This window comes from Staurois parvus, unplaced genomic scaffold (genome assembly GCF_062004578.1).
Source record: "Staurois parvus isolate SC_StPar_1 unplaced genomic scaffold, SC_StPar_1.0 ptg000344l, whole genome shotgun sequence".
NCBI classification, from domain to species: Eukaryota; Metazoa; Chordata; class Amphibia; order Anura; family Ranidae; genus Staurois; species Staurois parvus.
The window spans coordinates 2,999,511-3,027,081 of record NW_028318140.1 but is presented as its reverse complement, the minus strand read 5'-3'; the positions used below and the strand labels follow the sequence as shown (position 1 = coordinate 3,027,081).

Below are 27,571 nucleotides of genomic sequence, written 5' to 3'. Positions count from 1 at the left end.
CATCAGCCAATCAGCAGCCAGCCAGTCAGCACTGTGTAATGGTCGAGCTATAAATAGCGGCCATTTTGGAATTCTTCATTTGCCTGCAGTTATTGAACAGAGGCAGACCGCTCTGTACTAGGGACAGGGACAGAGTTAGGGCCACAGAAACGATAATTGGGGACAGAGAAAAGTTACTTAGGGACAGAGAACCATTACTCAGGGACACAGACTTGTTAATGAGGGCCACAGAATCGTTATTTAGGGACAAAGAAACGCTAGTTAGGGCCACAGAATTCATAATCAGGGACAGACAGAATTGTTACTCAGTGCCAGAGAATTGTTACTTAGGGCCACAGAAACGTTATTAGGGCCACAGAATTGTTACTCAGGGACAGACAGAATTGTTACTGAGTGCCAGAGAATTGTTACTCAGGGACAGACAGAATTGTTACTGAGTGCCAGAGAATTGTTACTTAGGGCCACAGAAACTTTAATTAGGGCCACAGAATTTTTACTCAGGGACAGACAGAATTGTTACTGAGTGCCAGAGAATTGTTACTCAGGGACAGACAGAATTGTTACTGAGTGCCAGAGAATTGTTACTTAGGGCCACAGAAACTTTACTTAGGGCCACAGAATTTTTACTCAGGGACAGACAGAATTGTTACTGAGTGCCAGAGAATTGTTACTCAGGGACAGACAGAATTGTTACTGAGTGCCAGAGAATTGTTACTCAGGGCCCCAGAAACTTTACTTAGGGCCACAGAATTTTTACTCAGGGACAGACAGAATTGTTACTGAGTGCCAGAGAATTGTTACTCAGGGACAGACAGAATTGTTACTGAGTGCCAGAGAATTGTTACTTAGGGCCACAGAAACTTTACTTAGGGCCACAGAATTGTTACTCGCACAGACACAGAATTGTTACTCGCACAGACACAGAATTGTTACTGAAGGCCACAGAACTGTTACTTAGGGCCACAGAATTGTTACTCGCACAGACACAGAATTGTTACTCGCACAGACACAGAACTGTTACTGAGGGCCACAGAACTGTTACTTAGGGCCACAGAATTGTTACTCGCACAGACACAGAATTGTTACTCAGGGCCACAGAACTGTTACTTAGGGACAAAGAAACGCTAGTTAGGGCCACAGAATTCATACTCAGGGACAGACAGAATTGTTACGGAGTGCCAGAGAATTGTTACTCTGGGCCACAGAAACTTTACTTAGGGCCACAGAATTTTTACTCAGGGACAGACAGAATTGTTACTGAGTGCCAGAGAATTGTTACTCAGGGACAGACAGAATTGTTACGGAGTGCCAGAGAATTGTTACTCAGGGCCACAGAAACTTTACTTAGGGCCACAGAATTTTTACTCAGGGACAGACAGAATTGTTACTGAGTGCCAGAGAATTGTTACTCAGGGACAGACAGAATTGTTACTGAGTGCCAGAGAATTGTTACTTAGGGCCACAGAAACTTTACTTAGGGCCACAGAATTGTTACTCGCACAGACACAGAATTGTTACTCGCACAGACACAGAACTGTTACTGAGGGCCACAGAAACTTTACTTAGGGCCACAGAATTGTTACTCGCACAGACACAGAATTGTTACTCGCACAGACACAGAACTGTTACTGAGGGCCACAGAACTGTTACTTAGGGCCACAGAATTGTTACTCGCACAGACACAGAATTGTTACTCAGGGCCACAGAACTGTTACTTAGGGACAAAGAAACGCTAGTTAGGGCCACGGAATTCATACTCAGGGACAGACAGAATTGTTACGGAGTGCCAGAGAATTGTTACTCAGGGCCACAGAAACTTTACTTAGGGCCACAGAATTTTTACTCAGGGACAGACAGAATTGTTACTGAGTGCCAGAGAATTGTTACTCAGGGACAGACAGAATTGTTACGGAGTGCCAGAGAATTGTTACTTAGGGCCACAGAAACTTTACTTAGGGCCACAGAATTGTTACTCGCACAGACACAGAATTGTTACTCGCACAGACACAGAACTGTTACTGAGGGCCACAGAAACTTTACTTAGGGCCACAGAATTGTTACTCGCACAGACACAGAATTGTTACTCGCACAGACACAGAACTGTTACTGAGGGCCACAGAACTGTTACTTAGGGCCACAGAATTGTTACTCGCACAGACACAGAATTGTTACTCAGGGCCACAGAACTGTTACTTAGGGACAAAGAAACGCTACTTAGGGCCACGGAATTCATACTCAGGGACAGACAGAATTGTTACGGAGTGCCAGAGAATTGTTACTCAGGGCCACAGAAACTTTACTTAGGGCCACAGAATTTTTACTCAGGGACAGACAGAATTGTTACTGAGTGCCAGAGAATTGTTACTCAGGGACAGACAGAATTGTTACGGAGTGCCAGAGAATTGTTACTCAGGGACAGACAGAATTGTTACTGAGTGCCAGAGAATTGTTACTCAGGGACAGACAGAATTGTTACGGAGTGCCAGAGAATTGTTACTCAGGGACAGACAGAATTGTTACTGAGTGCCAGAGAATTGTTACTTAGGGCCACAGAAACTTTAATTAGGGCCACAGAATTTTTACTCAGGGACAGACAGAATTGTTACTGAGTGCCAGAGAATTGTTACTCAGGGACAGACAGAATTGTTACCGAGTGCCAGAGAATTGTTACTCAGGGACAGACAGAATTGTTACTGAGTGCCAGAGAATTGTTACTTAGGGCCACAGAAACTTTAATTAGGGCCACAGAATTTTTACTCAGGGACAGACAGAATTGTTACTGAGTGCCAGAGAATTGTTACTCAGGGACAGACAGAATTGTTATGGAGTGCCAGAGAATTGTTACTCAGGGCCACAGAAACTTTACTTAGGGCCAGAGAATTTTTACTCAGGGACAGACAGAATTGTTACTGAGTGCCAGAGAATTGTTACTCAGGGACAGACAGAATTGTTACTGAGTGCCAGATAATTGTTACTCAGGGCCCCAGAAACTTTACTTAGGGCCACAGAATTTTTACTCAGGGACAGACAGAATTGTTACCGAGTGCCAGAGAATTGTTACTCAGGGACAGACAGAATTGTTACTGAGTGCCAGAGAATTGTTACTTAGGGCCACAGAAACTTTACTTAGGGCCACAGAATTGTTACTCGCACAGACACAGAATTGTTACTCGCACAGACACAGAATTGTTACTGAAGGCCACAGAACTGTTACTTAGGGCCACAGAATTGTTACTCGCACAGACACAGAATTGTTACTCGCACAGACACAGAACTGTTACTGAGGGCCACAGAACTGTTACTTAGGGCCACAGAATTGTTACTCGCACAGACACAGAATTGTTACACAGGGACACAGAACTGTTACTGAGGGCCACAGAACCGTTACTTAGGGCCACAGAATTGTTACTCGCACAGACACAGAATTGTTACTCGCACAGACACAGAATTGTTACTGAGGGCCACAGAACTGTTACTTGGGGCCACAGAAACGTTAATCAGGGACACAGAATTGTTACTGAGGGCCACAGAACTGTTACTTAGGGCCACAGAATTGTTACTCGCACAGACACAGAATTGTTACACAGGGACACAGAACTGTTACTGAGGGCCACAGAACCGTTACTTAGGGCCACAGAATTGTTACTCGCACAGACAGAATTGTTACTCGCACAGACACAGAATTGTTACTCGCACAGACACAGAATTGTTACTCAGGGCCACAGAACTGTTACTGAGGGCCACAGAACTGTTACTTAGGGCCACAGAATTGTTACTCGCACAGACACAGAATTCTTACTCGCACAGACACAGAATTGTTACTCAGGGAAACAGAACTGTTACTGAGGGCCACAGAACTGTTACTTAGGGCCACAGAATTGTTTCTCGCACAGACACAGAATTGTTACTCGCACAGACACAGAATTGTTACTGAGGGCCACAGAACTGTTACTTGGGGCCACAGAAACGTTAATCAGGGACACAGAATTGTTACTGAGGGCCACAGAACTGTTACTTAGGGCCACAGAATTGTTACTCGCACAGACACAGAATTGTTACTCAGGGACACAGAATTGTTACTCAGGGACACATAATCGTTTAATTAAAGAGTATGTCAGACAACATGCAGAGGAGTGGCAGAGGAGGCAATGATTTAGGAGCGAGCAGACGTGGCAGCAGAGGAAGGGGTCGAGGCAGCACTATTCGCAGCCAGAGGCCAGTGCTCCCGGTGTCATCCAGCGGTCGTGTCTCCACCGACAACCCTGCCGTCGTCGATTGGTTGGCTCGGTCGTCTTCCTCTTCCCAGGTCACCTCTGACACCTACAGCCAACCGTTAGTTGGCATGGCCCGGGACCAAGCCCACTGAAATCACGTGTCCTCTACCTGCCCCTGTCCTTTGGTGTTCCCTCACCAAGCGAAGTATCGCATGCTGTGGGCTCAGCCCCACTGTACAGTGAGGAAGAGCTAACAGAGGGCGGTCAGGAACGGGGGGAGACATCCGCCTTTTCAGCAGCCAGGCGAAGAAGTAGTGGCGAGGAGAGTGGCTCGGTAGCCGGTCTAGAGACAGGTCTGTCTCCTGACCCAGACGCAGCCGAGGGGGCTAGTAGTGAGGCGGAGACCCTACTTGATGATGAGGAGGTTGATCGCACTTGGCAGCCTCGTCGTCATCAGGCAATTTCTTCCGCATCATCAGGAGAAGAGGGTGGCAGCTTGGCAGCGAGCAAAACAGTCGGTGGGTTGCCCAGGAGACAGCAGCAGGGTCGCAGCAGTGTCAGTGGAGCCAAACGGCCACGGAGTAGAGCACCAGCTCCACTGCAGCCTACCACCACGGCCAGTAGTGGTGCCGGTGTGCACGGAGGAAGCAGCAGTCAGCCAGTGAGGAGTATCGGGGGCAAAGTTTCCTACTCGGCGGTGTGGCAATTTTTCGTCAAGCCGCCCGAGGAAGTAAACGTAGCCGTATGTCGACTATGTGGCCAGAAAGTCAAGCGTGGCCAGGGGGCCCATGTTGGGACTACAGCGTTGCGGCAGCATATGCAGCGTCGCCATTTGGTGGCCTGGGAAAACCGTGATAAAGATACGGCGGTTCTGCCCGCCCCAGCCCCCGCTCCATCACCCGCTCCGTTACTTGCTCCGTCACCCGACGTCAATCGCCCTCCATCAGCCAGTCAAGGCTCCAACACCTCTGCTGAGGGGAGTTGTCGCTCGTTGGCATCTTCCGCTCGTTCAGATGCTCCTTCTCCTGCTACTCCTCTTCACGGATTCCGTCAGCAGTCTTTCTTGGAATCCGTTTCCAAGAGACAACAGTTTGCGAGCACGCACCCGACGGTGCAAAAGCTGAACGTCCTCCTGTCCAAGTTGCTGGTGCTGCAGTCCCTCCCTTTCCAAGTGGTGGACTCAGCACCTTTCAGAGAAATGATGGCTTGTGCCGCGCCGCGGTGGAGAGTGCCAAGCCGTCATTTCTTCGCCAAAAAGGCAGTGCCAGCCCTGCATTCACATGTAGAAGACATGGTGGGCCAGTCTTTGAGCATGTCGGTCTCTGCCAAAGTGCACGGCAGCGCCAACGTGTGGAGCTGTAACTATGGTCAGGGACAGTACATGTCATTTACGGCCCACTGGGTGAACGTGGTGCCGTCACAGCCGCACCAGCAACTTGGACAGGTCACGCCGCTTTTGCCTCCACGTTTGCACGTCCTTGGTCCGGCAAAGATGTCCGCCTCTACCACCTCTTCTTCCGCCGTGTCCTCAGCCGCCACCCCCGTGCCAAGTCCCATTACCCGACCGGCATATCACATGTGCAGGGCGCAACGGTGTCACGCTGTTCTGCACCTGGTATGCCTTGGCGAACGTAGTCACACAGGGGAGGAACTTCTGAGTGTAATGAACAGAGAAATCGACAGATGGCTGTCTCCGCGCAAACTGAAAATCGGAACCATGTTGACCGACAACGGAAAGAACATGGTGTCTGCTCTGCATCAAGGAAGGTTGTGCCATGCGCCATGCATGGCTCACGTGTTCAATCTGGTTGTCAAGCGGTTCTTAAAATCCACCATCCCACTGCAAGACATCCTTAAAATGTCACGTAAACTTTGCATGCATTTCAGCCATTCCTACACCGCAAAGCACACCCTCCTTGAGCTGCAGCGGCAGAACGGAATTCCACAGCATCGCCTGATCTGCGACGTTGCAACAAGGTGGAATTCAACCCTACACATGTTAGACCGCCTTTACGAACAGCGAAAGGCCATCACCGATTTCCTGATGTTACAAGCGGATAAAGGTACTCCCCTGTGTAACTTAGATGTCAGCCATTGGCAGCTCATGCGTGACACCTGCCGCTTGCTCAGGCCCTTTGAGGAGGCCACGCTATTCGTGAGTCGGCAGGACTATGGGATGAACGACGTCATTCCTCTGTTGCACGTCCTTGAACAAATGCTGTTAACAATGGCTGGTCAGGGTGCGGTAGACGTGGCGCACAGATCTCAACGCCACATGACCCCTGTGGGGGCAGGACAGGAAGAAGAGGAGGAGGTAGAGGAGGACATTTGTGCTCAGGAATTATTGAGTGAAATGGGTGGTTTTTCCACTCAGCGGACAGGAGTGGAGGAGCAGGAGCATCTGGTAGAGGAGGAGGAGGAGGAGACAGAGGACCCAGACGCACCGTGGCAGTATGCTGTGGAGATGGAGGCAGGGAGTCCCTCGCATTCCTTGGCACAAATGGCCCATAGCATGCTCGGTTGCTTGCGTAGCGACAGCCGAATAATAACCATCAGACAGAGGGATGACTTTTGGCTGTCCACCTTGTTGGACCCTCGCTACCATTCCAAAATGGTGGCCTTTTTCACACCTGCTGAGAGGGAGGCCAAAATAACGTACTATAAAAACCACCTATGTAGTCAGTTGGTCTCTGCCTTTGTGCGCCAACGTCCATCCTCAGACACTGTGGGCCCTGTGCGCTCGCGTTCCGCTGCCATGGCAGCAGGGGAGGGGTGGGGTGGTAGGAGCAGTGGCAGCTCCACCAGCAGCGGCTGCCTCAGTCTGCAGTCGATGATGAGTAGCTTTCTTCACCAGCGCAGTGAGGAAACTACTAACCAGCCGCAGCAGCAGCAGCAGCATCAGGTGGACCTGGAGCAGGACCTCAAACAACAGGCTTGGGCCTACTTGGACAGCACCCTGCCAACCGAGGTAGACAATCCCCTTGACTACTGGGCAACGAAACTTGACCTTTGGCCCCAACTAGCTGAATTTGCCCTTGAAAGGCTGTCATGCCCGGCCAGTAGCGTGGCATCGGAGCGCGTGTTTAGTGCGGCAGGAGGTATTGTAACTCCGCGGAGGACACGACTGTCCACCCAAAGTGTGGAGAGACTCACGTTTGTGAAAATGAATCAGGCGTGGATTAGTCTGGATTTCAAACCACCAGTTCCTGACACAACTGACTAAATCCGCCATGAATCATGCCTCAAACATGTGCCACTTTGAGGTCTCCTCACACACTGCTGGTGTGTAGAATTTTTTGACATAGGGTGCTGGCAGATTATGGGCCTCCCATAGCTGCTGCCAGGCCCCTAATCTGCCATAGGCCCCTATATACCGCCTCCTCATGCTGCTGCCAGGTCCAGAGTCTGTCATGGGTCCCTGTACGGCCTCCCATTGCTGCTGTCTCCATCGCCACACTCTGCCATGTGCCACTTTCAGGTCTCCTCACACACTGCTGGTGTGTAGAATTTTTTGACATAGGGTGCTGGCAGATTATGGGCCTCCCATAGCTGCTGCCAGGCCCCTAATCTGCCATAGGCCCCTATATACCGCCTCCTCATGCTGCTGCCAGGTCCAGAGTCTGTCATGGGTCCCTGTACGGCCTCCCATTGCTGCTGTCTCCATCGCCACACTCTGCCATGTGCCACTTTCAGGTCTCCTCACACACTGCTGGTGTGTAGAATTTTTTGACATAGGGTGCTGGCAGATTACGGGCCTCCCATAGCTGCTGCCAGGCCCCTAATCTGCCATGGGCCCCTATATACCGCCTCCTCATGCTGCTGCCAGGTCCACAGTGTCTCATGCCATGTGCCACTTTCAGGTCTCCTCACACTGCTGGTGTGTTGAATTTTTTGACATAGGGTGCTGGCAGATTATGGGCCTCCTATAGCTGCTGCCAGGCCCCTAATCTGCCATAGGCCCCTATATACCGCTTCCTCATGCTGCTGCCAGGTCCAGAGTCTCTCATGGGTCCCTGTACGGCCTCCCATTGCTGCTGTCTCCATCGCCACACTCTGCCATGTGCCACTTTCAGGTCTCCTCACACACTGCTGGTGTGTAGAATTTTTTGACATAGGGTGCTGGCAGATTACGGGCCTCCCATAGCTGCTGCCAGGCCCCTAATCTGCCATAGGCCCCTATATACCGCCTCCTCATGCTGCTGCCAGGTCCAGAGTCTCTCATGGGTCCCTGTACGGCCTCCCATTGCTGCTGTCTCCATCGCCACACTCTGCCATGTGCCACTTTCAGGTCTCCTCACACACTGCTGGTGTGTAGAATTTTTTGACATAGGGTGTTGGCAGATTACGGGCCTCCCATTGCTGCTGCCAGGCCCCTAATCTGCCATGGGCCCCTATATACCGCCTCCTCATGCTGCTGCCAGGTCCAGAGTCTGTCATGGGTCCCTGTACGGCCTCCCATTGCTGCTGTCTCCATCGCCACACTCTGCCATGTGCCACTTTCAGGTCTCCTCACACACTGCTGGTGTGTAGAATTTTTTGACATAGGGTGCTGGCAGATTATGGGCCTCCCATAGCTGCTGCCAGGCCCCTAATCTGCCATAGGCCCCTATATACCGCCTCCTCATGCTGCTGCCAGGTCCAGAGTCTGTCATGGGTCCCTGTACGGCCTCCCATTGCTGCTGTCTCCATCGCCACACTCTGCCATGTGCCACTTTCAGGTCTCCTCACACACTGCTGGTGTGTAGAATTTTTTGACATAGGGTGCTGGCAGATTACGGGCCTCCCATAGCTGCTGCCAGGCCCCTAATCTGCCATAGGCCCCTATATACCGCCTCCTCATGCTGCTGCCAGGTCCAGAGTCTCTCATGGGTCCCTGTACGGCCTCCCATTGCTGCTGTCTCCATCGCCACACTCTGCCATGTGCCACTTTCAGGTCTCCTCACACACTGCTGGTGTGTAGAATTTTTTGACATAGGGTGTTGGCAGATTACGGGCCTCCCATTGCTGCTGCCAGGCCCCTAATCTGCCATGGGCCCCTATATACCGCCTCCTCATGCTGCTGCCAGGTCCAGAGTCTGTCATGGGTCCCTGTACGGCCTCCCATTGCTGCTGTCTCCATCGCCACACTCTGCCATGTGCCACTTTCAGGTCTCCTCACACACTGCTGGTGTGTAGAATTTTTTGACATAGGGTGCTGGCAGATTACGGGCCTCCCATAGCTGCTGCCAGGCCCCTAATCTGCCATGGGCCCCTATATACCGCCTCCTCATGCTGCTGCCAGGTCCACAGTGTCTCATGCCATGTGCCACTTTCAGGTCTCCTCACACTGCTGGTGTGTTGAATTTTTTGACATAGGGTGCTGGCAGATTATGGGCCTCCTATAGCTGCTGCCAGGCCCCTAATCTGCCATAGGCCCCTATATACCGCTTCCTCATGCTGCTGCCAGGTCCAGAGTCTCTCATGGGTCCCTGTACGGCCTCCCATTGCTGCTGTCTCCATCGCCACACTCTGCCATGTGCCACTTTCAGGTCTCCTCACACACTGCTGGTGTGTAGAATTTTTTGACATAGGGTGCTGGCAGATTACGGGCCTCCCATAGCTGCTGCCAGGCCCCTAATCTGCCATAGGCCCCTATATACCGCCTCCTCATGCTGCTGCCAGGTCCAGAGTCTCTCATGGGTCCCTGTACGGCCTCCCATTGCTGCTGTCTCCATCGCCACACTCTGCCATGTGCCACTTTCAGGTCTCCTCACACACTGCTGGTGTGTAGAATTTTTTGACATAGGGTGTTGGCAGATTACGGGCCTCCCATTGCTGCTGCCAGGCCCCTAATCTGCCATGGGCCCCTATATACCGCCTCCTCATGCTGCTGCCAGGTCCAGAGTCTGTCATGGGTCCCTGTACGGCCTCCCATTGCTGCTGTCTCCATCGCCACACTCTGCCATGTGCCACTTTCAGGTCTCCTCACACACTGCTGGTGTGTAGAATTTTTTGACATAGGGTGCTGGCAGATTATGGGCCTCCCATAGCTGCTGCCAGGCCCCTAATCTGCCATAGGCCCCTATATACCGCCTCCTCATGCTGCTGCCAGGTCCAGAGTCTGTCATGGGTCCCTGTACGGCCTCCCATTGCTGCTGTCTCCATCGCCACACTCTGCCATGTGCCACTTTCAGGTCTCCTCACACACTGCTGGTGTGTAGAATTTTTTGACATAGGGTGCTGGCAGATTACGGGCCTCCCATAGCTGCTGCCAGGCCCCTAATCTGCCATGGGCCCCTATATACCGCCTCCTCATGCTGCTGCCAGGTCCAGAGTCTGTCATGGGTCCCTGTACGGCCTCCCATTGCTGCTGTCTCCATCGCCACACTCTGCCATGTGCCACTTTCAGGTCTCCTCACACACTGCTGGTGTGTTGAATTTTTTGACATAGGGTGCTGGCAGATTATGGGCCTCCCATAGCTGCTGCCAGGCCCCTAATCTGCCATAGGCCCCTATATACCGCCTCCTCATGCTGCTGCCAGGTCCAGGGTCTGTCATGGGTCCCTGTACGGCCTCCCATTGCTGCTGTCTCCATCGCCACACTCTGCCATGTGCCACTTTCAGGTCTCCTCACACACTGCTGGTGTGTAGAATTTTTTGACATAGGGTGTTGGCAGATTACGGGCCTCCCATTGCTGCTGCCAGGCCCCTAATCTGACATGGGCCCCTATATACCGCCTCCTCATGCTGCTGCCAGGTCCAGAGTCTGTCATGGGTCCCTGTACGGCCTCCCATTGCTGCTGTCTCCATCGCCACACTCTGCCATGTGCCACTTTCAGGTCTCCTCACACACTGCTGGTGTGTTGAATTTTTTGACATAGGGTGCTGGCAGGTTTTGGGCCTCCCATAGCTGCTGCCAGGCCCCTAATCTGCCATGGGCCCCTATATACCGCCTCCTCATGCTGCTGCCAGGTCCAGAGTCTCTCATGGGTCCCTGTACGGCCTCCCATTGCTGCTGTCTCCATCGCCACACTCTGCCATGTGCCACTTTCAGGTCTCCTCACACACTGCTGGTGTGTTGAATTTTTTGACATAGGGTGCTGGCAGATTACGGGCCTCCCATAGCTGCTGCCAGGCCCCTAATCTGCCATGGGCCCCTATATACCGCCTCCTCATGCTGCTGCCAGGTCCAGAGTCTCTCATGGGTCCCTGTACGGCCTCCCATTGCTGCTGTCTCCATCGCCACACTCTGCCATGTGCCACTTTCAGGTCTCCTCACACACTGCTGGTGTGTAGAATTTTTTGACATAGGGTGCTGGCAGATTATGGGCCTCCCATAGCTGCTGCCAGGCCCCTAATCTGCCATAGGCCCCTATATACCGCCTCCTCATGCTGCTGCCAGGTCCAGAGTCTGTCATGGGTCCCTGTACGGCCTCCCATTGCTGCTGTCTCCATCGCCACACTCTGCCATGTGCCACTTTCAGGTCTCCTCACACACTGCTGGTGTGTAGAATTTTTTGACATAGGGTGTTGGCAGATTACGGGCCTCCCATTGCTGCTGCCAGGCCCCTAATCTGCCATGGGCCCCTATATACCGCCTCCTCATGCTGCTGCCAGGTCCAGAGTCTGTCATGGGTCCCTGTACGGCCTCCCATTGCTGCTGTCTCCATCGCCACACTCTGCCATGTGCCACTTTCAGGTCTCCTCACACACTGCTGGTGTGTTGAATTTTTTGACATAGGGTGCTGGCAGATTACGGGCCTCCCATAGCTGCTGCCAGGCCCCTAATCTGCCATGGGCCCCTATATACCGCCTCCTCATGCTGCTGCCAGGTCCAGAGTCTGTCATGGGTCCCTGTACGGCCTCCCATTGCTGCTGTCTCCATCGCCACACTCTGCCATGTGCCACTTTCAGGTCTCCTCACACACTGCTGGTGTGTAGAATTTTTTGACATAGGGTGCTGGCAGATTATGGGCCTCCCATAGCTGCTGCCAGGCCCCTAATCTGCCATAGGCCCCTATATACCGCCTCCTCATGCTGCTGCCAGGTCCAGAGTCTGTCATGGGTCCCTGTACGGCCTCCCATTGCTGCTGTCTCCATCGCCACACTCTGCCATGTGCCACTTTCAGGTCTCCTCACACACTGCTGGTGTGTAGAATTTTTTGACATAGGGTGCTGGCAGATTACGGGCCTCCCATAGCTGCTGCCAGGCCCCTAAGCTGCCATAGGCCCCTATATACCGCCTCCTCATGCTGCTGCCAGGTCCAGAGTCTGTCATGGGTCCCTGTACGGCCTCCCATTGCTGCTGTCTCCATCGCCACACTCTGCCATGTGCCACTTTCAGGTCTCCTCACACACTGCTGGTGTGTAGAATTTTTTGACATAGGGTGCTGGCAGATTACGGGCCTCCCATAGCTGCTGCCAGGCCCCTAAGCTGCCATAGGCCCCTATATACCGCCTCCTCATGCTGCTGCCAGGTCCAGAGTCTGTCATGGGTCCCTGTACGGCCTCCCATTGCTGCTGTCTCCATCGCCACACTCTGCCATGTGCCACTTTCAGGTCTCCTCACACACTGCTGGTGTGTTGAATTTTTTGACATAGGGTGCTGGCAGATTACGGGCCTCCCATAGCTGCTGCCAGGCCCCTAATCTGCCATGGGCCCCTATATACCGCCTCCTCATGCTGCTGCCAGGTCCAGAGTCTCTCATGGGTCCCTGTACGGCCTCCCATTGCTGCTGTCTCCATCGCCACACTCTGCCATGTGCCACTTTCAGGTCTCCTCACACACTGCTGGTGTGTAGAATTTTTTGACATAGGGTGCTGGCAGATTATGGGCCTCCCATAGCTGCTGCCAGGCCCCTAATCTGCCATAGGCCCCTATATACCGCCTCCTCATGCTGCTGCCAGGTCCAGAGTCTGTCATGGGTCCCTGTACGGCCTCCCATTGCTGCTGTCTCCATCGCCACACTCTGCCATGTGCCACTTTCAGGTCTCCTCACACACTGCTGGTGTGTAGAATTTTTTGACATAGGGTGCTGGCAGATTACGGGCCTCCCATAGCTGCTGCCAGGCCCCTAATCTGCCATAGGCCCCTATATACCGCCTCCTCATGCTGCTGCCAGGTCCAGAGTCTCTCATGGGTCCCTGTACGGCCTCCCATTGCTGCTGTCTCCATCGCCACACTCTGCCATGTGCCACTTTCAGGTCTCCTCACACACTGCTGGTGTGTAGAATTTTTTGACATAGGGTGTTGGCAGATTACGGGCCTCCCATTGCTGCTGCCAGGCCCCTAATCTGCCATGGGCCCCTATATACCGCCTCCTCATGCTGCTGCCAGGTCCAGAGTCTGTCATGGGTCCCTGTACGGCCTCCCATTGCTGCTGTCTCCATCGCCACACTCTGCCATGTGCCACTTTCAGGTCTCCTCACACACTGCTGGTGTGTAGAATTTTTTGACATAGGGTGCTGGCAGATTATGGGCCTCCCATAGCTGCTGCCAGGCCCCTAATCTGCCATAGGCCCCTATATACCGCCTCCTCATGCTGCTGCCAGGTCCAGAGTCTGTCATGGGTCCCTGTACGGCCTCCCATTGCTGCTGTCTCCATCGCCACACTCTGCCATGTGCCACTTTCAGGTCTCCTCACACACTGCTGGTGTGTAGAATTTTTTGACATAGGGTGCTGGCAGATTACGGGCCTCCCATAGCTGCTGCCAGGCCCCTAATCTGCCATGGGCCCCTATATACCGCCTCCTCATGCTGCTGCCAGGTCCACAGTGTCTCATGCCATGTGCCACTTTCAGGTCTCCTCACACTGCTGGTGTGTTGAATTTTTTGACATAGGGTGCTGGCAGATTATGGGCCTCCTATAGCTGCTGCCAGGCCCCTAATCTGCCATAGGCCCCTATATACCGCTTCCTCATGCTGCTGCCAGGTCCAGAGTCTCTCATGGGTCCCTGTACGGCCTCCCATTGCTGCTGTCTCCATCGCCACACTCTGCCATGTGCCACTTTCAGGTCTCCTCACACACTGCTGGTGTGTAGAATTTTTTGACATAGGGTGCTGGCAGATTACGGGCCTCCCATTGCTGCTGCCAGGCCCCTAATCTGCCATGGGCCCCTATACCGCCTCCTCATGCTGCTGCCAAGTCCAGAGTGTGTCATGGGTCCCTGTACGGCCTCCCATTGCTGCTGTCTCCATAGCCACACTCTGCCATGTGCCACTTTCAGGTCTCCTCACACTGCTGGTGTGTTGAATTTTTTGACATAGGGTGCTGGCAGATTACGGGCCTCCCATTGCTGCTGCCAGGCACGTAATCTGCCATGGGCCCCCGTACCGACTCCTCATGCTGTGACGTTGCAACAAGGTGGAATTCAACCCTACATATGTTAGACCGCCTTTACGAACAGCGAAAGGCCATCACCGATTTCCTGATGTTAAAAGCGGATAAAGGTACTCCCTGTGTAACTTAGATGTCAGCCATTGGCAGCTCATGCGTGACACCTGCGCTTGCTCAGGCCCTTTGAGGAGGCCACGCTATTCGTGAGTCGGCAGGACTATGGGATGAACGACGTCATTCCTCTGTTGCACGTCCTGGAACAAATGCTGTTAACAATGGCTGGTCAGGGTGCGGTAGACGTGGCGCACAGATCTCAACGCCACATGACCCCTGTGGGGGCAGGACAGGAAGAAGAGGAGGAGGTAGAGGAGGACATTGGTGCTCAGGAATTATTGAGTGAAATGGGTGGTTTTTCCACTCAGCGGACAGGAGTGGAGGAGCAGGAGCATCTGGTAGAGGAGGAGGAGGAGGAGACAGAGGACCCAGACGCACCGTGGCAGTATGCTGTGGAGATGGAGGCAGGGAGTCCCTCGCATTCCTTGGCACAAATGGCCCATAGCATGCTCGCTTGCTTGCGTAGCGACAGCCGAATAATAACCATCAGACAGAGGGATGACTTTTGGCTGTCCACCTTGTTGGACCCTCGCTACCGTTCAAAAATGGTGGCCTTTTTCACACCTGCTGAGAGGGAGGCCAAAATAACGTACTATAAAAACCACCTATGTAGTCAGCTGGTCTCTGCCTGTCTGCGCCAACGTCCATCCTCAGACACTGTGGGCCCTGTGCGCTCGCGTTCCGCTGCCATGGCAGCAGGGGAGGGGTGGGGTGGTAGGAGCAGTGGCAGCTCCACCAGCAGCGGCTGCCTCAGTCTGCAGTCGATGATGAGTAGCTTTCTTCACCAGCGCAGTGAGGAAACTACTAACCAGCCGCAGCAGCATCAGGTGGACCTGGAGCAGGACCTCAAACAACAGGCTTAGGCCTACTTGGACAGCACCCTGCCAACCGAGGTAGACAATCCCCTTGACTACTGGGCAACGAAACTTGACCTTTGGCCCCAACTAGCTGAATTTGCCCTTGAAAGGCTGTCATGCCCGGCCAGTAGCGTGGCATCGGAGCGCGTGTTTAGTGCGGCAGGAGGTATTGCAACTCCGCGGAGGACACGACTGTCCACCCAAAGTGTGGAGAGACTGACGTTTGTGAAAATGAATCAGGCGTGGATTAGTCTGGATTTCAAACCACCAGTTCCTGACACAACTGACTAAATCCGCCATGAATCATGCCCCAAACATGTGCCACTTTCAGGTCTCCTCACACTGCTGGTGTGTTCCATTTTTTGTCATAGGGTGCTGGCAGATTACGGGCCTCCCATAGCTGCTGCCAGGCCCCTAATCTGCCATGGGCCCCTATACCGCCTCCTCATGCTGCTGCCAAGTCCAGAGTCTCTCATGGGTCCCTGTACGGCCTCCCATTGCTGCTGTCTCCATCGCCACACTCTGCCATGTGCCACTTTCAGGTATCCTCACACTGCTGGTGTATTCCATTTTTTGTCATAGGGTGCTGGCAGATTACGGGCCTCCCATAGCTGCTGCCAGGCCCCTAATCTGCCATGGGCCCCTATACCGCCTCCTCATGCTGCTGCCAGGTCCAGAGTCTCTCATAGGTCCCTGTACGGCCTCCCATTGCTGCTGTCTCCATCGCCACACTCTGCCATGTGCCACTTTCAGGTCTCCTCACACTGCTGGTGGGTTCCATTTTTTGTCATAGGGTGCTGGCAGATTACGGGCCTCCCATAGCTGCTGCCAGGCCCCTAATCTGCCATGGGCCCCCGTACCGACTCCTCATGCTGCTGCCAGGCCCGTAATCTGTCATGGGCCCCTGTTGTCGCTTGTTGGCATATTCCGCTCGTTCAGATGCTCCTTCTCCTGCTACTCCTCTTCACAGATTCCGTCAGCAGTCTTTCTTGGAATCCGTTTCCAAGAGACAACAGTTTGCGAGCACGCACCAGACGGTGCAGAAACTGAACGTCCTCCTGTCCAAGTTGCTGCTGCCAGGCTCGTAATCTGTCATGCGCCCCTGTACCGCCTCCTCATGCTGCTGCCAGGTCCAGAGTGTGTCATGGGCCCCCGTACCGACTCCAAATGCTGCTGCCAGGCCCGTAATCTGTCATGGGCCCCTGTACCGCCTCCCCATGCTGCTGCCAGGTCCAGATTGTGTCATGGGTCCCTGTACGGCCTCCCATTGCTGCTGCCAGGCCTGTAATCTGCCATGGGCCCCCGTACCGACTCCTCATGCTGCTGCCAGGCCCGTAATCTGCCATGGGCCCCTGTACCGCCTCCTCATGCTGCTGCCAGGTCCAGAGTGTGTCATGGGTCCCTGTACGGCCTCCCATTGCTGCTGTCTCTATCGCCACACTCTGCCATGTGCCACTTTCAGGTCTCCTCACACTGCTGGTGGTTTCCATTTTTGTCATAGGGTGCTGTATGGCCTCCCATTGCTGCTGCCTCCACCGCCACACTGTGGCTCCACACTCTGGTTTTGGCCCCGTGACTGGCCAAATGAGTGAAGTGTGCGGTGATTCTAAGATCGACGGCACTCATCTGCATGTCATACTGCCTGACAGTATTATTTCTCTTCCCCAGCAGACTCCAAGGGCATTTAAATTAAAGGTACAGTGTTCAGCACTAATATTAAGTCTCTCTGAAGCCTAGAAACACCCTTTTTTAAGTTAAATTCACAGCGAATATATTCGACTCGAATCGAAATTTTTCTACGAATTCGCCGAATCAGTCGAATCGAATTTTTGAATACTTCGCTCATCTCTAATTATAGCTCATGAAAACCCCAAATCTACAATCTCAGAAAATTAGAATATTGTGAAAAGGTGCAATATTCTCGGCTCAAAGTGTCCCACTCTAATCAGCTAATTAAGCCATAACACCTGCAAAGGGTTTCTGAGCCTTTAAATGGTCTCTCGGTGTCAGGAATGGACTGGCCAGCAATGGTGGGACTCACCTGCCTTATGAGCTGCAGTACCAGGGCTGGCCAGCGGGTGCTCCCAGCAATCAGAGACTCAACCTTGCAGCCAGCAAAACACCTGAAACTGCTTATGCTGGTGTATTTAAGGGATGGCCAGACCTGCAGACTCTGCCTTGGTGTATGTTTTTCCTGGGCCCTGTATCCTGTTCCTGCTTCCTGTTTCTGTTTCTGTTCCTGTTCCTGTTCCTATTCCTGTTCCTATTCCTGTTCCTGTCTTGTTGCTGACCCGGCCTGATCTATACCTCTGCTGACTTCTCCTGCTCTGACCCCGGCTCGTTCCTAACCATCCCTCTGCCTGACCCTCTGTACCTCGCTGTCTGCTACCTGCTGAACCTGGCTTGTGACCCCGACCATTCTCCGCTTGCTCCCCCTGTACCTACCTGCCCGATTGATATTGACCCGGCCTGCCTGACGACGCTCGCATTGTTTGTACTGTTATCTGTGGGTGGTTGGTTGGGTTTGTTTGCACTGTATTATGTTTAGTATTGCACTGCGTTTATGTTTGTATTGTTAGTGTTAATAAATCGTATTGTTTATAACATATCTAAAGTCTGCGTTTCCCTGCGTCAGTCACACACCTCTGGTCATACCCGGGAGCCCTGACATTACACCAAGGCCAATCCTGACCAGAAGTGGCTGCACAGGGAAGCCATCTTGGTTTGTTGATGGGAAGGATGGATCTGGATGAGGTTGCGTATTTATATCTGCTAGTGTTTGATGACAGGGAGTATGCTTATCAAACTCTGAAGGAGTATACCCGGGATGAACTGCTAGAATGTATACGGCTCGCTCATGTTCTAGTAGATCAGGGCACAGAGTTCTCTGAGGTGCAGCCATTGATTGAGGTTTGTGCTGAGTTGGTTTCATCTGGTACCCCCGAATGCAGGGATGAATTTTTGCCACCATTTAGTGCAGACCAGGTAGAGTCCCTGGTGTGGTTATTAGAGGATGATGTGGGTTACTTTCTGGAGCGTTATTCCACATGTTCACCACAGGTACTAAGAGATTGTATAAACGCAGTGCAGTCTTTGGTCAGACAGGATTTGTGTAAGCTCAGCTTTGTTCAACCCATACTGCAGACATGGACAGATTTGTTACACCCAGCCTCAGTCAGCTTACAAAGACCCAGTCCTGCTTCTAATCTATTTCCTCAGAGCTCTACTCCTGTATTCCCAACAACTCCTCCAGTTACAGCCCAGTATACTTGGCTATCTACCGCATGTCAGTACCCTGTTCCCACTCGCTGCACCTATCCTGCCTTTAACCCTGTAAAGAAGCCCTCTGTAGCGACTGTTCCATCCTCCAGCTCTTCTCTGTCTCCAGCTGCTCCATTCATTTGCAGACCTGCGTTTACTTGCAGTGCCCCCAGTAGTTAAAACCAGAAAAAAAGCGAAAATTCTTTCCAACCAGTACCATCCTGCCAGTATCCAAACCGGTCAGCCTGCCGTCCGAGAACCTGCCTTCCGTGGTTCAGCCTGATGCCTCTCTTCAGCCTGATGCCTCTCTTCAGCCTGATGCCTCTCCTCAGCCTGATGCCTCTACTCAGCCTGAAGCCTCTACTCAGCCTGAAGCCTCTACTCAGCCTGAAGCCTCTACTCAGCCTGAAGCCTCTACTCAGCCGGATGCCTCTACTCAGCCGGATGCTTCTACCCAGCATAATGAACTGATCCAGCCTGATGATCCTATTAGGCCAGTTGACTCGATGCCCGCTGTTGATCCAGATGATCCGGTACCTGATCCGGTGCCCGCTGTCGTGCCAATTGACTCAGAGCCCGCTGTCGTACCTGGTGACTCGGTGCCCACTGCCTTGCCAGATGACGCGGTGCCCGCTGGCGAGCCAAATGACCTGATGCCTGGTGACCCAGTGCCCGCTGTCATACCTGGTGACCCGATGCCCGCAGTCTTGCCAGACGACTCGGTGCCCGCAGTCTTGCCAGACGACTCGGTGCCCGCTGTTCCGCCAGTTGACTCGATGCCCGCTGTTCCGCCAGTTGACTCGGTGCCCGCAGTCTTGCCAGGCGACTTGGTGCCCGCAGTCTTACCAGACGACTCGGTGCCCGCAGTCTTGCCAGACGACTCGGTGCCCACAGTCTTGCCAGACGACTCGGTGCCCGCTGTTCCGCCAGTTGACTCGATGCCCGCTGTTCCGCCAGATGACTCGGTGCCCACAGTCTTGCCAGACGACTCGGTGCCCGCAGTCTTGCCAGACGACTCGGTGCCCGCAGTCTTGCCAGACGACTCGGTGCCCGCAGTCTTGCCAGACGACTCGAAGCCCGCTGTTCCGCCAGTTGACTCGGTGCCCGCAGTCTTGCCAGACGACTCGGTGCCCGCAGTCTTGCCAGACGACTCGGTGCCCGCTGTTCCGCCGGTTGACTCGATGCCCGCTGTTCCGCCAGACGACTCGGTGCCCGCAGTCTTGCCAGACGACTCGGGGCCCGCAGTCTTGCCAGACGACTCGGTGCCCGCTGTTCCGCCGGTTGACTCGATGCCCGCTGTTCCGCCAGACGACTCGGTGCCCGCAGTCTTGCCAGACGACTCAGTGCCCGCAGTCTTGCCAGACGACTCGGTGCCCGCAGTCTTGGCAGACGATTTGGTGCCCGCAGTCTTGCCAGACGACTCGAAGCCCGCTGTTCCGCCAGTTGGCTCGGTGCCCGCAGTCTTGCCAGTTGACTCGGTACCCGCAGTCTTGCCAGTTGACTCGGAGCCCACTGTCGTGCCTGGTGACTCGGTGCCCGCCGCTCCGCCTGGGGGCCCGAGACCTGTCGCTCCGCCTGGGGGTCCGGCGCCCGCCGCTCCGCCTGGGGGTCCGGCACCCGCCGCTCCGCCTGGGGGCCTGAGACCTGTCGCTCCGCCTGGGGGCCTGAGACCTGTCGCTCCGCCTGGGGGCCTGAGGCCTGGGGGTCCGGCGCCCGCCGCTCTGCCTGGGGGCCCGAGACCTGTCGCTCCGCCTGGGGGTCCGGCGCCCGCCGCTCCGCCTGGGGGCCCGATGCCTGTCGCCCCGCCTGGGGGCCCGATGCCTGTCGCCCCGCCTAGGGGCCCGATGCCTGTCGCCCCTCCTGGGGGCCCGGCGCCCGCCGCTCTGCCTGGGGGCCCGATGCCTGTCGCCCCGCCTGGGGGCCCGATGCCTGTCGCCCCGCCTGGGGGCCCGGTGCCTGCCGCTCCGCCTGGGGGCCCGGTGCCTGCCGCTCCGCCTGGGGGCCCGGTGCCTGCTGCTCCGCCTGGGGGCCCGGTGCCTGCTGCTCCGCCTGGTGGCCCGCTGCCTGCTGCTCCGCCTGGGGGCCCACTGCCTGCTGCTCCGCCTGGTGGCCCGGTGCCTGCTGCTCCGCCTGGTGGCCCGCTGCCTGCTGCGTCGCCTGGTGATCCGATGTGCCTCTGCCCGGAGTCCTGCCCGATGTGCCTCTGCCAGGAGTCACGCCCGATGTGCCTCTGCCCAGAGTCCTGCCCGATGTGCCTCTGCCCGGAGTCCAGCCCGATGTGCCTCTGCCTGGAGTCCAGCCCGATGTGCCTCTGCCCAGAGTCCAGCCCGATGTGCCTCTGCCCGGAGTCCAGCCCGATGTGCCTCTGCCCGGAATCCTGCCCGATGTGCCTCTGCCCGGAGTCCTGCCCGATGTGCCGCTGCCCGAAGTCCTGCCCGGTGTGCCTCTTCCCGGTGTGCCGCTGCCCGATGTGCCGCTGCCCGGAGTCCTGCCCGGTGTGCCGCTGCCCGGAGTCCTGCCCGGTGGGCCAGTCTTTGATATCCCGCCAGTTACCAGACCCGGGCGGTGGAACATTTTGCCCAGCTAGGACTGTTTGGAGCGTCCTGAGGCCGCTTCTTGAGGGGGGGGGTACTGTCAGGAATGGACTGGCCAGCAATGGTGGGACTCACCTGCCTTATGAGCTGCAGTACCAGGGCTGGCCAGCGGGTGCTCCCAGCAATCAGAGACTCAACCTTGCAGCCAGCAAAACACCTGAAACTGCTTATGCTGGTGTATTTAAGGGATGGCCAGACCTGCAGACTCTGCCTTGGTGTATGTTTTTCCTGGGCCCTGTATCCTGTTCCTGCTTCCTGTTTCTGTTCCTGTTCCTATTCCTGTTCCTGTCTTGTTGCTGACCCGGCCTGATCTATACCTCTGCTGACTTCTCCTGCTCTGACCCCGGCTCGTTCCTGACCATCCCTCTGCCTGACCCTCTGTACCTCGCTGTCTGCTACCTGCTGAACCTGGCTTGTGACCCCGACCATTCTCTGCTTGCTCCCCCTGTACCTACCTGCCCGATTGATATTGACCCGGCCTGCCTGACGACGCTCGCATTGTTTGTACTGTTATCTGTGGGTGGTTGGTTGGGTTTGTTTGCACTGTATTATGTTTAGTATTGCACTGCGTTTATGTTTGTATTGTTAGTGTTAATAAATCGTATTGTTTATAACATATCTGAAGTCTGCGTTTCCCTGCGTCAGTCACACACCTCTGGTCATACCTGGGAGCCCTGACACTCGGTCTGGTTCAGTAGGAATCACAATCATGGGAAAGACTGCTGACCTGACAGTTGTGCAGAAAACCATCATTGACACCCTCCATAAGGAGGGAAAGCCTCAAAAGGTAATTACAAAAGAAGTTGGATGTTCCCAAAGTGCTGTATCAAAGCACATTAATAGAGAGTTATGTGGAAGGGAAAAGTGTGGAAGAATAAGGTGCACAAGCAGCAGGGATGACCGCAGTCTGGAGAGGATTGTAAGGAAAAGGCCATTCAAAAGCGTTGGGGACTTTCACAAGGAGTGGACTGAAGCTAGAGTCAGTGCATCAAGAGCCACCACACACAGACGGATCCTGGACATGGGCTTCAAATGTTGTATTCCTCTTGTCAAGCCTCTCCTGAACAACAAACAACGTCAGAAGCATCTTACCTGGGCTAAAGAAAAACAGACCTGGTCTGTTGCTTAGTGGTCCAAAGTCCTCTTTTCTGATGAGAGTAACTTTTGCATCTCATTTGGAAACCAAGGACCCAGAGTATGGAGGAAGAAAGGAGAAGCGCACACTACAAGATTCTTGAAGTCCAGTCTGAAGTTTCCACAGTCTGTGTTGATTTGGGAAGTCATGTCATCTGCTGGTGTTGGTCAACTATGCTTCATTAATTCCAGGGTCAACGCAGCTGTCTACCAGGAGATTTTGGAGCACTTCATGCTTCCTTCCGTAGACGAGCTTTATGGGGATGCTGACTTCATTTTCCAGCAGGACTTGGCACCTGCCCACACTGTCAAAAGCACCAAAACCTGGTTCAATGACCGTGGGATTACTTTGCTTGATTGGCCAGCAAACTTGTCTGACCTGAACCCCATAGAGAATCTATGGGGCATTGCCAAGAGAAAGATGAGAGACATGAGACCGAACAATGCAGAAGAGCTGAAGACCGCTATTGAAGCATCCTGGTCTTCCATAACACCTTAGCAGTGCCACAGGCTGATAGCTTCCATGCCACGCTGCATTGAGGCAGTAATTGCTGCAAAAGGGGCCCAAATCAAGTACTGAGTACATATGCATGCTTATATTTTTCAGGGGTTCGATATTGTTCTATGTACAATCCTTGTTTTATTGATTGCATGTAATATTCTAATTTTCTGAGATTGTGGATTTGGGGTTTTCATGAGCTGTAAGCCATAATCATCACAATTATGACAAATCACGGCTTGAACTATCTTGCTTTGCATGTAATAAGTCTACCTCATCTATTAGTTTCACCTTTTAAGTTGCATTACTGAAATAAATGAACTTTTGCGCGATATTCTAATTTTTCGAGTTTCACCTGTATAGGTAGCTGAAATATAGATAGTTAAGCAACAGCTAATAAAGAAAAATAATAGTTTTTGAGCAAACTTTATTTTAATTAAATTACCAATAAAAATACAGAACAGACAATATTATACCAGTTGAACCATAAATAACAGTAAGCAGAAAGTGCTAAATGTTGCCATGGCTTGCCTGCATTGTGGTAGCTGCATCTGTCTCTCACAACACAGATAAGTCATGGTCCTAAACATGACAAATGTTGGTTTGAAAGGAGTAAGCGAGTATATATTGAGTTTCCCTCAACATTCTGATATTATAATTTTATTATAATCATACAGGATTTGTGTAGTGCCAACAGTTTGTGTAAGGTTTTACAACACGAGGGCAGACAGTACAGATACAATATATTCAAATCAAGAGGAATCAGAGGTATCAATTTCTGTCCACTTAGCCTTCACTTTTTAAAACACTTGCTCTCCGGAAGGGTTACTTCCTTAACCCCTTGGCGTCACCCTTTAAGGGTTTCAGAAGCCAGGAGGTGGGTTTTAGGTTCATGTGACCGCCGTGATTCGCCGTCACAGCGGTCACATGATCAGGAAAGGTCCCGATCAAAAGAGGAGATCGGGACCTTTCCGTGAGTACCGGACATCTGTGCTGGGAGCGCGCAGGGCACACATTCTCAGCACATATGTTTTTTTTAATTGCACAAAAATGTGCGGCCGCTTGGTGTCTAGGCGCAGACGCCGGGAGGCCGCACATTTGTGTGCAGCCGGCGTGAAGAGGTTAATGAACAGCCATTTTTTGGTATTTAGCACTGTGCTAGTTCAACTGGTAATTACGCGGTACCCAGACTAAATTTATGTCCCTTTTTTCACACAAATGGAGCTTTCTTTTGGTGGTATTTGATCACCACTGGGTTTTTTAGTTTTTGTGATATAAATGAAAAAAGACCAAAAATTTTGAAAAAAAACAATATTTTCTACTTTTGGCTATAAAAAAAATCCAGCAAACTAAAAGTTAGTAATAAAGTTAGTGCGAAAGTTATAGCGTCTACAACCATATGATATATATTGGAATTATTGCAGCTTTTACTTTCTGACTGCCTATCACATTTCTTGAGGTGTTAAAATACCAGGGCAGCAAAAAACCCCCAAATTACCCCTTTTTGGAAAGTAGACACCCCAAGGAATTTGCTGAGAGGCATGTTGAGTCCATTGAAGATTTTATTTTTTGCAACAAATTTTTGGAAAATTAATTATTTTTTCTTTACACAAAGTTGTCATTTAAATGATATATTGCTCACACATGCCATGGGTATATGTGGAATAGCACCCCGAAACACATTCTGCTACTTCTCCCAAGTATGGGGATACCACATGTGAGAGACTTTTTGGCAGCCTAGCCGCATACACACCCCCAAAATCCAATGACCACCTCCAAACTTTCCAAGGGCATATTTCCCCATGTCGCTTCCTCCCTACCTATCACAGTTTCAGAGGCCCTAAAATGCCAGGATAGTTCAAACACTCTCCAAATGACCCTTTTTTTGGAAAGTAGACAATCCAAAGAATTTGATAAGAGGTAAAGCAAATACCTTGGCGTGTCTACTGTCCAAAAAGGGGTCATTTGGGGGTGGTGCTTCTACACTGCTCAAAAAAATTAAAGGGACACTTTTTAATCAGAGTATAGCATCAAGTCAATTAAACTCCTGGGATATTGATCTGGTCAGTTAATTAGCAGAGAGGGTTGTTAATCAGTTTCAGCTGCTTTGGTGTTAATGAAATTAACAACAGGTGCACTAGATGGGCAACAATGAGATGGCCCCCAAAACAGGAATGGTTTTACAGGTGGAGGCCACTGCCATTTTTTCCCTATTTATCTTTCCTGACTGTTTTTCACTAGTTTTGCATTTGGCTAAGTCAATGTCACTACTGGTAACATGGTGCGATACCTGGACCCTACAGAAGTTGCACAGGCAGTCCAACTCCTCCAGAATGGCTAGAAGGTTTGCTGTGTCTCAAGAGCATGGAGGAGATTGCAGGAGACAGGCATTTACTCTAGGAGAGCTGGACAGGGCCATAGAAGGTCCTTCACCCATCAGCAGGACTGGTATCTGCTCCTTTGTGAAAGGAGGAACAGGATGAGTACTGCCAGAGCCCTACAAAATGACCTACAGCAGGGCACAGGTGTGAATGTCTCTGACTAAACAATCAGAAACTGATTTTATGAGGGTGGCCTGAGGGCCCAACGTCCTCTAGTGGGCCCTGTGCTCATTGCCCGGCAACATAGAGCTCAATTGATGTTTGCCATTGAACACCAGAATTGGCAGGTCTGCCACTGGTGCCCTGTGCTTTTATCACGTACCTGGTGATGGAGGCCAATGGAGAGGGGGCTTCCCTTGCGGCTAAGTTCTGGACTCCCCTGAGATTGGGACAGCGGGAGTCTAGCCCAAAGTTTCACAGGTCGCCTGTAGGAGTGCTGGTTGGTGGTCCACTAAGAAGCACAGCTGGTACACGGAGATAGGTCTGCAGACAGGAGGCACCTGTGCATGGTATGTAAGCCCTTCTGGGATTTAGATATTTACTGGGTAGTCGGTTCAAGCCAGACATAGTCAGATGGGATAGCCGAGGTCATACACAGAGAAGCGAGAGAGAGAGTATCCGTAAGCCAAGCCGAGGTCAGATCAGTGGTAAAGCAGAGTAGACAGGTCCAGGAGCAAGCCGAGTTGGTAACAGGAAATCACAGGTCAGAATCATAGGAAACAGGAAGAGGGCATGGGGAGCTAGAGGTAATCCAGCAACTTGAGGAAGTGATGAGCCTCCTTATAAAGGCCGTCTGGCACCAAACTGAGGCTGATGTGTACTTCTGCGGCCATGCAGAATACTAGCAGAAATGCCAGATCTTCTAGAACCTCTGCCGTGGACAGGACCCTGACACACTTTTTGTTTACATGAAAAAACAGTTTTATTTTGCTAGAAAATTACTTTGAATCCCCAAACATTATATATTTTCTTTAAAGCAGAGGCCTTAGAGAATAAAACGGTGGGTGTTACATTTATTTATGCCTCACATTATCTGCGCAGCGATTATTTCAAAGGCAATTTTTTGGGAAAAAATAAACTTTTTATAATTTTAATGCACAAAAACACAATATATTGCCTAAATGTTTGATACAATATAAAAGGTGATGTTACACTGAGTAAATGGATACCAAACATGACATGCATTAAAATTGGGCACGTCCGTGCAACAGCGACAAACTACGTAAATTTCTAAAATCCATAGGCGAGATTTTAAAATCCTTTGCAGGTCATGGGTATATGTGGTATAACACCCCAAAACACAGTTTGCTAATTCTCCCCAGTATGGGGATATAAAATGTGAGAAACTCTTTGGCAGCCTAGCCACATACATGCCCTGAAAATCCAATGACTACCTCCAGGCTTTTAAAGGGCATATTTTCTCATGTCACTTCCACATTACCTATCACAGTTTCAGAGGCCCTAAAATGCCAGGATAGTACAAACACCCTCCAAATTGCCCCTTTTTGTAAAGTAGAGAACCCAAGGAATTTGATAGGAGGCATGGTGAGTAGTTTGCAGATATCTTTTTTGTCACAGGGTTTTGAAGAAGAAAAAAAAGAAAAGAAAAAATACATTTTTGGTATAGCGCTCATATGACCACTGGGTCTCCTTCACCGGGATCTTCATTCCTCTGTGTCTGGTGGGGGTGAGTGAGTTGCACGCCCAGTCGGGCGTTGGGTACATTGCTGGTTTTGTAGCTTCTGCCCGTTCGTAGATGGAGAGTCGTTAATTTCGATTCTTCTGGAACTTTTGTAAAATATTATTTATACAGTGTTTTCACTTTAGTTAGAGGCATTTTTGTATTTAGGATAGTTTATTTTATTGCTTAATTCATATAGAAAACAGCAAACTTATCTTAAAGTAGAGTTAAACTCTAAATGTATACAGTATATGCAATGTAGCCTTCCTATACTAAAACGTATATGGTACTTCCTGCCTGTAGAACCATTGGATAGGGACTTCTTTTAATATGGTGACTATGTTCAAGTGCTAATGTTAGCTCTTTTGATAGACCTGTCAGTAAATACCCATGCTCAGCTCTACCCACAGCCCTTTAGATTTACAACACATTCTTTATCTACTAATGTTAAAGGAGGTGATTAAGAGCCATGGCTGGTCCTTTCCACACTCCAAACATTGACTAGTAGGCTACCAAAATA

The 27,571-nt window shown here is 52.1% G+C and overlaps 1 protein-coding gene across 1 annotated transcript in view; it reads left to right on the top strand.

The window, feature by feature from the left end:
* QRFPR (pyroglutamylated RFamide peptide receptor) overlaps window positions 1–27,571 on the top strand; it is a 130,492-nt gene that overhangs the window by 70,349 nt on the left and 32,572 nt on the right. The gene's annotated exons all lie outside the window — the stretch shown is intronic.